General features: G+C 39.1%; 2 pseudogenes; one reads left to right on the top strand and one right to left on the bottom strand.

Annotated features, from left to right (window-relative positions):
- Positions 1-2248, bottom strand: part of LOC102255582 — a 48970-nt pseudogene extending 46722 nt beyond the window's left edge.
- A 979-nt stretch (positions 2249-3227) lies between these two features.
- On the top strand, positions 3228-6532 carry LOC102255280 (annotated as a pseudogene).
- The last annotated feature ends 5866 nt before the right edge of the window (positions 6533-12398 follow it).

Here is a 12398-nt window from a genome sequence, read left to right as displayed (position 1 = left end):
GGGGGGGGGGGGGGGGGGGGGGGGAGAGAGATGATTGATTTACTTTGAAACAATTAAGTAACTTATAAAATAAGTTAATGCTCAAATGTACTACATTGTTTATTAGCTTTTATGGCAGATAACATGCATTTACCATGAGGTAAAATACACATCAAATATGAATCTATTTTCTTTAAAATTTTATGCATTCATACTAGACATATGTATATGTGTACCACAATGTTTTTCTGAAATGAATTTACACTGTGTTAAATATTGTGTCAAAGTTCTTAAGTTAATAAAAAATCAAGCCTCCTACTTTTTATAGTCTTGCAATATCTCACTGGACTTGAACTTTTGTACTTTCCAGTATTGTCTAAACCTATGCCCAGTGAGGGTTTTCTTCTATATTTTTATCTCTGGATGTCTGTATTTTATTGGACCTTTAATTTATGTATATCATAAACTAAAAGAAAAATCCTTGCTTACTTCTAGGCAAGGTATGGTAGCTGAGGAAATGCTTGTTGTTTCTTTAATATTTTTCTACTTAGCTGGCTCTACTTTAGCAGTCTGAGCTATTGCAGCTATTATGAACTGAACAATGGAGGAAGGGCAATTATTCCAAAGCTGCATTTAAGGGCCGCTCAGCTTGCACAGATATCTCTATTCAAAACCAACTACAATGCAACATGCATTTTCTGAGGAATGAGAGAGGCAGGCCAATAAGCACTATTAAACAGCATCATTTTGAAGTCTAGTGTCAGGTATTGAGAATCTTGGATCAATCAGTACTATCATCTTAGAGTTCTTTGCCAGTTGCAATCTTTACTGTGTAAGAAATGCAGATTGATGGTTAGGAACTCTAAAAAAGACTTTTTGTTCATAAAATCTTCTATACGAGAGGCATTATCTCATATGTCCTGTGTGCTCAATTTAGATGGATTCTACCAAAATTAGCCTTAAAATTGGCTTGAACCATAGCATGAGGGAAAATATGGCAAGATTAAAATCCAAGTGGAACATATCAATCGAGGGACTGAAAAATTGGGGAATAAAACTCAATTTAAAAAGAGCAAGTGAGTAACATAAACTATTAATATGACCTCTGTGTGTCCAGGGGTGAAGCCACTACAGCAAACCTGATACCTAAATACTCCCAGGCTGTTTGACTGACTCTTCACCTTAATAAATACGATGACTGAGAGATGTTTGTCTTCAGCACCTCCCTACTTTATGTGACCCTCACCCCCTCATTGCTCACCTCAGCATCTTACTTTAGTTTCTTGAGTGTTTAGGATTCCTCCCCTTCTTACACTCTACCTGGCCATTGTCCCACATCATCAATCTTTCTTGCCTCATGCTCCCCAAAGTATATCTGACATGCATTCAAGACACTCTTGAAGAAAATCTGTTGTGCCAAATATCAAGACTTAATGTGAAACTATATCAATCATGACTGTGTGGTACTGCTGCAGATAAACAGACCCATGGAAAAGAGTAGAGATACCAAAATGGACTCATGCATATGTTGACATGATTTATGACAAAGGGGGTAATGCAGAACAGTTGAGGAAATGAATGACCATCTTCTCATTAAATGATGCTGCAATAACTGGGCATCTAAGTGGAAAAGGAATGAAATTGGACCCCTGCCTTACACCACACACAAAGATCAACTCGAAGTGTGTTATGAATTTAAATGTGAAAAGAAAAAATTTAAATTGTTTATATGATTATAAATATCTTTATGGCATTGAGCAGGATTTTAAAATATGTCATAAAAAGAAAAGATTGCAATGATATTAAAATGAAGTAATTAAACTCATGATAAGAGTGTGAAAATACAAGGCACAGAATGAGATGATATTTACAACACATACTCAACAAAGAATTTGCATTCACAAGTCAATTAGGAAAAGACAGATAACCCAATTAAAAAATGTGTAAAAGACTTGAATGAGCACTTCACAAAAAAGAAATCTAAACAACTAATAAGAATATGCCACTGTGCTCCACAATCTAGAAGTACAAGCCAAAATCATATTGAGATCCCAGTACACACACCAGAGTGGTAAAATTAACAACTTGAAAATAACAAGTGTTGACTGGGATGTAGAGTAATGACATGTCCCATACATTGTTGACAGGAGTAGAAATTAGTACAAATGCTTTGAGAAACAGTTCACATTTTATAATAAAATTGGAGCTACACATACCTTATCATACAGCAGTCGCACTCCTGGGTATATCCCAAGAGAAATGCAAGCATTTGTGTATGAGGAAACATGTGTAAGAATGTTCTATGTATAATTTTGATAATAGTAATCTTAAATTGTAAATAAACCAAACATCCAACAGTAAAATGGCCATAAACATTAAGTGGATGAATAAATTGTGGTGCATTCATTAGCATATTGAAATTCTTTCAGTGAAAAAGGAGAAACTAGAGCTCTTTTTTTTTTTGAAGAATCTAACAAACACAATATTGATCAAAAAAAGCAAGGCACATAAGTATGCATGCAGTATGTTCTAATTGATATAATTCTGAAAAATAGGAGAAACCATATTTCCTAATTGATAAAACTTTAAAGAAAAGCTAGGAGAACTAGGATGGGACCAGTATAGGAATCAAGGCTATGGCTACTTTTATGGAGACAAAGAGGATTTCAACTAGTAAGGAACACAGTGGGGAAATCAGAGGAGTGACCAATATTCCATTTTATAACTTGGATATTGGTTATGAGCATATTTTCTACATAATCACATATTACATTATATATTTGAGTGTTTTTGCATTCTCCCAAATATGTGTCATATGTCAAAATAAAAAAAAATACCTATGTCATTGGTATCATTTAAGATTCCAAAATAAAGCAGAGTTATTTATCCAGCCTTTGTACTTTGAACATGAAGCCAATGTCACGCTGACACAGTGTTCAGCCTTCATGTGTCATCGACAAGCCATATTTACTATTTAATAATAAGATAATATGTAAAAGGAGTACTTACTATGTCCCAGGCAATGTGCTCAAGATCCAGCCCACATTAGCTCATTTAATCCTCACGACAACCCTGTGAGGCGATCATTTTGCAAGTGAGTGTGATGCATGTGCAGCAGGTAAGTACTTGTGTATAGTCTTGCTCAGATTGAAGAAATAGCCCAGGTGGCCTCCAAACCAGGTCAGGTTGACTGTCCAGATGGCATGCCGAGCTGCTATCCTGTTTTACGCCTTCGTTAATCATTAGACATGGTCACCAACTGCAAAATCTTAAATACCCACAGGACAGCTTTTATCCATCCTACAGACCTCTCTGTGCTGAGCTCCATGTTAGGCTTTGTGGATACAAAAAGGAAAGCAACACCAGTCCTGCCCTCAGTGAGCTCTGGGTTTAGGAAAGGAGACGGGTAAGTAAACAAATAAACAAAATTAGTAGTTTATGGGTGCTCCAAAGTGAATTGAGAACAAACACGGCTGAAAGAAGAAAATAGACAAAATTAAGAAAGAGAAGCTGTTCTAACCATAGTCTTTGAATGAACCAACCTACTCTTCGTTATTACCTATTCCTTTACTCCTCTCTACATTAGAGCTAACTCAATCCTATCACTCACTTTTTCTTAACTGACTCCAAGTTTTTCCATTCTTTATCTGAGACTCTGTGATTTTCTTGGGTTTCCCTTCTCCCTATTCTTCCACCCCTCTCCCTAGCTCCCACCACTATTCCTCCCCTCCTGTTTTCCTCTTCTCTGCCTCCTACTCCTCTTCACCTGATTTTAGCTTTCTAAATCATAATTTTCCTTTAAGTCTGGACCAAATGCACCATTCTCTGTGATAGCCCCACTGGAAGTGAGCACTTCCTCTCTGATATTTCTCATGTTTTATTTATGCCTTTTTTGCAGTGTATATGTTTGATCTTGTATTATAATTATTGATGTGCATGTTTTGTCACCCCTGCAAGAGTGCAAACTCCCTCAGCCCAGGGACCATGATCAATTTTCTTTTGTGATTGTCCACAGTTTTGCTGGATAGAAATGTACACATAACCAGGGCTAAGAGATATTTGGCAGCAACCTGACCAAGTTTTTGGAGGCTGGATGCATCTTTTGGGGCAAAGTTATTATGAATCATACAGTAACTTACATATTTGAACATCTCAAGACACTTTTAGTTGGAACAAATGTAATTGACAAAGAGAGATGCTATCAATAGGCTGAAGAATACTAAATTATTTATGAAAATAGTTTCTCCTTTTGTAAGAAAAAATCATTTATGAATAAACAGAGTTAGGTTTTCACATGTATAGAATATAAAAAGGATAGCTAATCACCCATTGATCTATTCTACCATGCTCATGAATTCTACCATCAGCAGCAATAATTATGGATGTTAGAACATAGTAGATATAACATACCATTTGCTACCTTATATTTGCAATTGTTTCATTTTTGCTTAATGATACTGAATAAAATCATTAAATTCTTTTCAATATGTTAGTTTGGAAATTTCTTCCTTTTTTGTTTCTTAGTGAATTTCTTGCCACTTTTAAATACAACCTTTTCTGTGTTTTGCTCTATAGAAAAAAATTTTCAGCTACCAGACCTATAGGGTAGGTAGAAAATTTGATGAAAATCTGTGAAAGTTTGGTTATTTTTAGAGCTCTCTCCTCAAATGTTTTAATGTTTTTTTTAAAATGTTTAATGTTAAATGATTCTCAGGAAACTCCACAGAATAACTACCTAGAAGTTCAATTAAAATACTAAAGTTAACCATCTCAGAAGTGTGTATCCAAAAGAGTAAATCACAGAAAAGACATAATTTTTAATGTAGATCAATCGGATTCTAGCCTCAATCCAAATGCCTCCTTTCCATGACAGTGTTTGGGGGCAGCTGAACATTCCCCTCTGACCACTGCCGTTTCCTTCCCAGGCTCATAGCTCCGATCTCCCCTTCCCCACCCTCTTGACTTATATGGTTGTTGTCCTTGTGACAGCATAGACCAAAACTCTTCACTATTTCTAGACTGGCCCTTACTGGAGATATATTTGGGGTACCTCATTAGTGAGGTTTAAATGTAAGGAAGTACAAGGAGAAAAGAAGGCAGAGTCAGTAGCCCCAGCTCCAGGCCTGGCTGTGAGCAGGAACATTTTCAAGACGCACTATCACTCCAGCCACTGATCCAAATGTTTTGATCATCCAATAGTGAAAATAATTTTAGCATGCTTCCCTCAACATATGTATTTTTTAAAGGTACACAAAGAATAACAACGAAGAAGCAATGAGATAAAGAAATGTAAATAGACATTCCACTAATTTCTTCTAAAGCCACAAAGGATTATATTGCAAGCCCCAATCTTGGACATCCTCGTGTGGGTGCTCCATGGTTAGGCTGTCTCAGCCGCAATCTTCCTCTTTTCTGCTCCTGCAGCTAAGAGCTAAGCTCTCTGTGTTATGGATTCTTTCGACTGTGTTCTCTGTGTGTGCCTCTCCGTTTTCCTTGCCTCCTATGGTGCTGAGGCCTTCTGCGAGTGTCACATACAACCCCCCATAAGAGGATGTCAATCACGATTCTGTGTGGCACTCTCTTCTCCACAGAGCTTTCCCACCGGATCCTGGAGAACTGCTAAGCAGGCTGGAAAGCTCTGTGGAGCTGGGTGTTCGCCCCAGTTCAGCCACCTATAGCCAGGGAAGCAGCACTGCATTTAGAAAGTGTGCATTGGTGTGCAGGGAGCCATGCGTGTGACAGTCAGTGACGGGGACCATGAGTGGCTCAGTACATGGGTGGTGATGCTCCTCTCCTCATGGTCATTCTTTTTTTGGGTCGCTTCTTGAGTTTTGATTTAATCCTTCCAGATCCCAATTCTTCCTTCCTTGTGTGGTCTTCCACTTTAAAAACACCCCTAACCCTTCAACTGCAGAACCAAAATGTGTGTAGTAAGCCCACAGTAGGGAGACCTCACTCCTTTTGTCTTCTTATATCCTCTGTAAAGAAACATTCATTTGATCCTCAGCTGCTCTGCCCAAGACCCACTCTGCCAACGCTAGTCCCCCACAAGGCCCAATTTCCTCCCCAACAAGGTGAAAGGAACGATCAGGAACCAAGAGAAACACTAAACTGCAGGCCCAAGTGCGCCCTGGTGGGAAAAGAACTGGCCGTAGAAAGAAGAAGGCTGTTCACAGAACAGCGATAGCAGATGATAAAAGCTCCAGTTCTGAAAGAAGCTAGGGGTAACAATACCTCGGTATTGAAGAGGTAAATATGTTCACAAACCAAGGAGCAGCGATCCACTTTAGCAGCCCTAAAGTTCAGGCATCTCCGGCAGCAAACACTTGCATGGTTACAGGCAGTGCTGAGACACAGCGGGGGGCAGAGGCGCTAACCAGCACGCCGACCAGCATGGGGCATTCGGTCTGCCTGCTTTACGGAGACTGGCTAAAGCTGGGTCCAAACCATCTGTGGATGGCAAAGTACCACTGTTACCAGAGGGGATGATGATGACCAAGTTCCAGATCTTGTGGAGAATTTTGATGAGACTTCCAAGAACGAAGCAAACTGAGCTGAGTCAATTTCTGAAGAAGATAACCTTGAAAAAGTTACTGGGGGCTGCTATTTTATATTATGAATGCCTGTTCAAAATTTGTTATGGATCTCATAAAATCTACACCTCTAATAAACTTAAGCCCAAGCCCGTTGGACACTGCAGCTATTTTCAGGTTTTTTTGTTTGTTTGTTTGTTTGTTTAGAAACAAGTCATTCTTTGTAGCTAATTGAGCTGAAGAAGCCTGGGAATAAAGTTTGTAACGAAGTTTTAAAAAAGCACATTCATTTAAGCCACTCTTTGTTGTGTTTTTTTTAAAAGGCCCTCTCTTAAAGAAGGTCATAGTTTTCAGGACAATCTGGCTCATCCCAGGGTGAGTGTTCCTTGCACCCGGAACCCTTCCCCAGAGGCGTAAAGGTGACCCTGTGCAAACCTCCCTCAGCTTAGACAGTTTTAGATCTAGAAGCAACTGATAGAAATAATTTTTCTGGCTCCTCTTCCTTCCTGGAGCCTATGGACATTTGTCCAAACGGCATCCATGGGAGCGGGCACAAAATGCCTTCACGTACATCATGTTCTGGAGGCCAAGACGCCGAGGCTACCTCTGGGCCTCAGTCCGCCTGTGAAGCAGCGTTCAGTGGCGGCTAAGAGGAAGGGCTCTGCAGCCGGACTGCCTGGGTCCATAACCCAAGCTCGGCCACGTGTCCACAGTGCAATGTGAGCAAATGCTTAATCTCTCGGTGCCTTATCTATAAAATGGCAAGCATAACAGCACTTGCTTCATAGGGTTATTGTGAGGGTTAGTTGAATTAATATATAAATGCTTATTATAGTTAGCATTCAGAAAGTCCAGGCTTTTATTATCTAAAAGGAACAATATGCTTTTTAGACTTGTAGGGCTGATTATGCTTCCTGCTTAAACAAGAGAAGATGAACAAAGTGGACAGATGGGTTTCATTACCTGCGAAGCACAGGAACAGTAAGCCTGTCCACTCCCCTCTCTTCAGTACCCAGCCTCATAGACATTCAATAAATACTAGTTATTGGTTTAGAAAGTGCTAGAAAATAGTTATATAAAAGTGAATATTCTTTAAAAATTTTAATAACCTTTTGCTGAAAGAAAATGCAGTGATGCTTAGAGTCTCTGGGAATATGCAATAATGATCATTTCTGTTTACTGAATACCTCTCACCCCCTTCCCTACCCCCACCCCACTGGATGTCTTACATAATCCTCATAAAATCCTCAGTGGTAGATATTCATCACATTTTGCAGATGTGACTTATGGAGTTTGTGACCTTCATGGAGGTCACAGGGCTTTAGGTGCCAGAAAGGGGATTTGAACCAGGGCTACATGGATGGCTCTGAAGTCTGTGGCTTTCCTGCAGCTCTGTTTTCCCAGAGGTGAGCACAGCTCAGAGGGAGCGCCTCTGTCTAGTAGCTCAAGCATCCAGAGCCCTGAGAGGGAAGTCACTCTGGGATGCAGAGTCCTCAGGCTTCCGAGATGGTCACTTAAACTGCCCATTGTCGTTCAGTTCCTACATTTGTCATCAGAAACTGGCATCTATTTGAGTAGAATTAAGAGGCAGAAAAATTGCCTTATAAATTCAAGTGATTGATGAACTTCTCACCATAGGCTTTACTGGTTTGATATTTCTTGCTTTTTTAAAAATGGAGAATCTTGCTAGTATATTATGCAAGAAAGATTAGGGACTCAAAGATATATACACTGGAAAGCCAGGGGGAAATTGCAGAGTGTGGAATGAGGGCAGTTATAATTTCAAGCTTTTGTTAACATTTACAAAATAAGTTAATGCTTTTTTATACATTCTAAACCAAAGGGGAATTTACAGGAAGTATTATTTAATTTTAAGGGTTTTTTTTAAATAATGAAGATAAATGCTAAAAATAACTAGGCAATAAACCTCTTTTAAATATTTTACCATACTACTATGTTGGTAACATGACTTATATTCAGCCTGTGCCCTGATTTGGGTATATCATATTTCTACAGTTTATTTGATAGATCACCAATCAAAATTATATGGTAACTATTCCTGATTATAATAATTTTTCCTAGACTGCAAAGAGAATGACAATTTTAAAAATAAATGTTTTTGTTCTGAATGAATTCTCTCTGAAATATTTTGTTGCTAAGATGAGTAATTTGTTGAGATAGTTATGATATCAGGGGTGACAACTACAAGTAATGAAATGAAATAAAGTGGTGGAAAATGTGGGATGATTATGAAGGAAATATAAGGTTTTAAACTTTAGACTGTATGAAAGTCTTCTTAGGGAATGAGAAAAGTCCTGGGTTTTTATGTCAGTTAAGCCCCAACATGATTATGAGACATTTATTCAGCAGAAGACATTCCAGAGCTTTCTAAACTCCCTGCAGGAACATTATCCAGCACAGTTCCATTGTTACCCCTTAGATCCGAGCAGGTGAGACTTCAGTGTCTGTGAGTAAACATTGTATTTTAATTCCACCACAAGTAATTATTCCCCAGAGTGATTTTCTTCACTAGTAGAAGTATAAATCGCTGGACTCTAACTATTCGGAGGGAAGGAGATTTTTATCTTGAAGAACTATGATCTGATCTGTTGTGACCACAGAATCAAAGGCAGGAAACTTGACCTCTCTGGTGAATATGTTCTAGGTTCTCTTGCTGAGAATCCTTCAGTCACATAAACACAACCACCTCCTACCCAGATAACAAGGTTGTCTTATTCAACTCGCCTGGGTGTTTCTCTGGGCATGAGGGGTAGTTCTAAAGTGCAGCCAAGACACTGAGACCACCACCAGAACTGCTGAGACCTACCTCCCGCCTCTTGCCTGCAGCACCAGCCAACCTGCTTATACCCTCTGCTTCTCCGGAGCCTTTGATTACTGCCTCTGCAGCTCACCTGAGCTCAGGACAATGGCCTGGAATACCTCTACCAAGGTTCTTAATTTTCTGTGTCAACTTGAGGGGGTCAGGGGTGTCCAAGTGAGACGTTGTTCTGGGTGTGTCTGTCAGGATGTTTCTAGAAGAGCTTAGCATTTAAACCAGTGGACTCAGTAAAGTAGATTGCCCTCCCAAAGTGTCTGGGCATTATCCACTCTGCTGAGGACTGAACGGAACGAAAGCACAGGCAGGGGGAATGTAGCCTCTCTTTTTTCTGGTCTCATGATTGAGCTGGGACATCTTATCTCATCTCCGCTTGCCCTCCATTAGGATTTACTCCATTGGCTCCCCTGGTTCTCAGGCCTTCAGACTTGGACTGAATTACACCACCAGCTTTCCGGGGTCTCCAGCTTGCAGACTATAGATTATGGGATTGATTAGCCTTAATCATTGCATGAGCCAATTCCTCATTACACACATATATCTTCTATTTGTTCTGCAGCTCTGGAGAAACCTAATGCCTAACACTTTTAATTCATTGACTCCTTAGAGAATTCTATTAAAGCAATAAACCCTCCTCTAGGAAAATGTACTTTATCTTGGATACAATTTATGCATACTTTAGAACCCCAGAATTCCAACTCTAAAAACCCAGATTAAAATCCTTATCCTACCTAGACAGTATGGCTGCCAGAAGGGTACATGAGTGGGAACCCTCTGTTGTTTGTGGGGTTCTTGGGGCACCGCTGAAATAAGAAGTTCAGAAGCCCCCACAGAAGGATGAGATTTGGTGAAAATTTTATTGGTGTGGAGTTACATTTCTTAGTTTCCAAGGTCCCATTTCCCCCAAGCCAGTCCTAAAAAGGGGGCAGGTGGGAGTTTAGCAAAACTAGAAAGAGGGCCAGTGTCCAGAGTCTCTGTTCCATGTGGCAGCCGGGTGAAGTTTAGCATCCAAGCTAATAAGCCCATTAGTCCATGCATGGAGCCCAACATGGCCATGACCATGGGGGCACAGGAGTCAAAGAGGGCCTGATGCACACATGTGTGTGGGGTGTGTGTGTGTGTAGGTGTGTGTGTGAAAGAGAGAGAGAGAGAGAGAGAGAGAGAGAGAGAGAGAGAGAGAGCATGTCCATTGTTTGGAAATTTAAATATTCAGGTTTGGAGTGCTTGCAGTGGCCACACCCATCTTGGCCACTGACTTGCTTTCAGGTGTGATCAACAGGCAAACAGGTAAGCACCTTTTCACGTCACTCAGACCTTATCGGGCATGTGCCTATCTGGTTTTCCCTTTCCTCCTTTTCTGTTAAATAATAACCAGGTTATTATAATGGCATCAGTACCTGAAACTAAATGCCCATTTTTATCTAGCTGGAACTATTGCTTCTGAAGCCAGTGCCTAAGCCCAGGAGACTAGGGAATTGTCATGTTCTTTTCCAAAGAGGGAGGAGAGACCACTAGTAATGCCTGATGCTGAACCCTAGTGGTGTGGCTGTCCAAAAATTATTTGGAAGCCGAGAGGTACAGATACAAGATTGTAATTTAAAACCAGAGCAGAATTCCAACAAAGCAACCTCATAGTTGTTACATAAAAATTTGACGGGATAATTTGCTTCAGTCTGATGATCGGAACCAATCTTAGCAGCAGAATAAATGGCTTAGCTTGATTGGCTTAGTTGGATCTCACCCTGCAGTTGGGAGAGTGAATGGACACTATCGAGAACACTGTGAGAACAGCCTCAAAGGGAGCACATGCTCTCCCTGGCATCTTGAAGCAGCTCTCGGTCATGCCATGTTCATTGCCGAATCTCCGGCCATGTGCTCGTGGAGCTCATGACTCCCCTGAGATGTCCACATCTGTGAAGCAGTGTTCATCACTTGTCAAGAACCTCAGTATCTGCATCTACTTTCAAGCACCTTTTTATTGATTCTTCATTATTGAAGGGTTTAATCTTTCACCTAAAAATTTAAAAACTATATCATCAGTATATACAGGTTTTTATTATGACAATGTGAACACAATTGAGTATTGAGCAAGACACATTTACAACTGGATTGTTTTATGAGTTGCTTAATAAAGAAATGTGATTTTAATTATAGCTCCTCGAAGTATTCGTCCAATCTGGAATTTTTTTCTCTTTAAAAGAGAAAGAAACAATGTCATATTTAATCCAAAAAAAGAAATGCTCCTCAGTCCATTTATTTGAAATATTTAGTTTTTTTTTGTTGTTTTTGTTGTTTGTCTACCTTTCTACTTGGCAGCAGAGTTAAAAAAATCCATGTGAAATGAATGAAGACTTAAAAAAGATATTGGCTCAAAAAGAGAATATTTGTTTAGATTATTAACTACTTAGATAGTGAAAAGTAGACAACTATGAACACCTCCCAAAATACAATAGGCCCAGTTTATGGATGATTTCTACAAAACCTTCAGGTAATAGATGATTATTATTTTAAACTGTTGAAAAATATTTTTGAAAAGGAAAGCTTTCATTATTTACCTGATCTATCTATGATAACCCTGATGTCAAAATTGGGCAAGTATGTTGCTAAAACAAAAGGCAATTAATCTAATTAGGATATAGAGGTGCAAGTACATTAATCAAATATGAAGAAATGAAATCCAGTGGTATTTAAGAAATACATGATGATTATGTAGGTTTCATCTCATGAATAGAAAGAGGCTCAACATCAGAATACCTATGAATCTAATTCACTATAATAACAAATGGAAAGAGAGACCAAATTCAATCTTCAGTCATGATAATGAGTATTTAAAAAATAGTCTTTATAAAAACAATAGAAGGCAACTTCCTTAAATCCCAAAATAAACCTGTTGGTAAAACATTAAAAGCTATTTCCACTATAATTGGCAAAAAGATGAGGAAAACTGTCATGACACTTCAATATTTTATGGAGGTTTTAATTGTTGGAGTAAATCAAGGAAAAAATCAAGTAAATGATCTGGAAAACTATTAGGATTTACAAAATTGATG

This window comes from Myotis brandtii, unplaced genomic scaffold (assembly GCF_000412655.1).
Source record: "Myotis brandtii unplaced genomic scaffold, ASM41265v1 scaffold215, whole genome shotgun sequence".
NCBI classification, from domain to species: Eukaryota; Metazoa; Chordata; class Mammalia; order Chiroptera; family Vespertilionidae; genus Myotis; species Myotis brandtii.
This window is presented reverse-complemented; position numbering and strand designations above follow the sequence as displayed.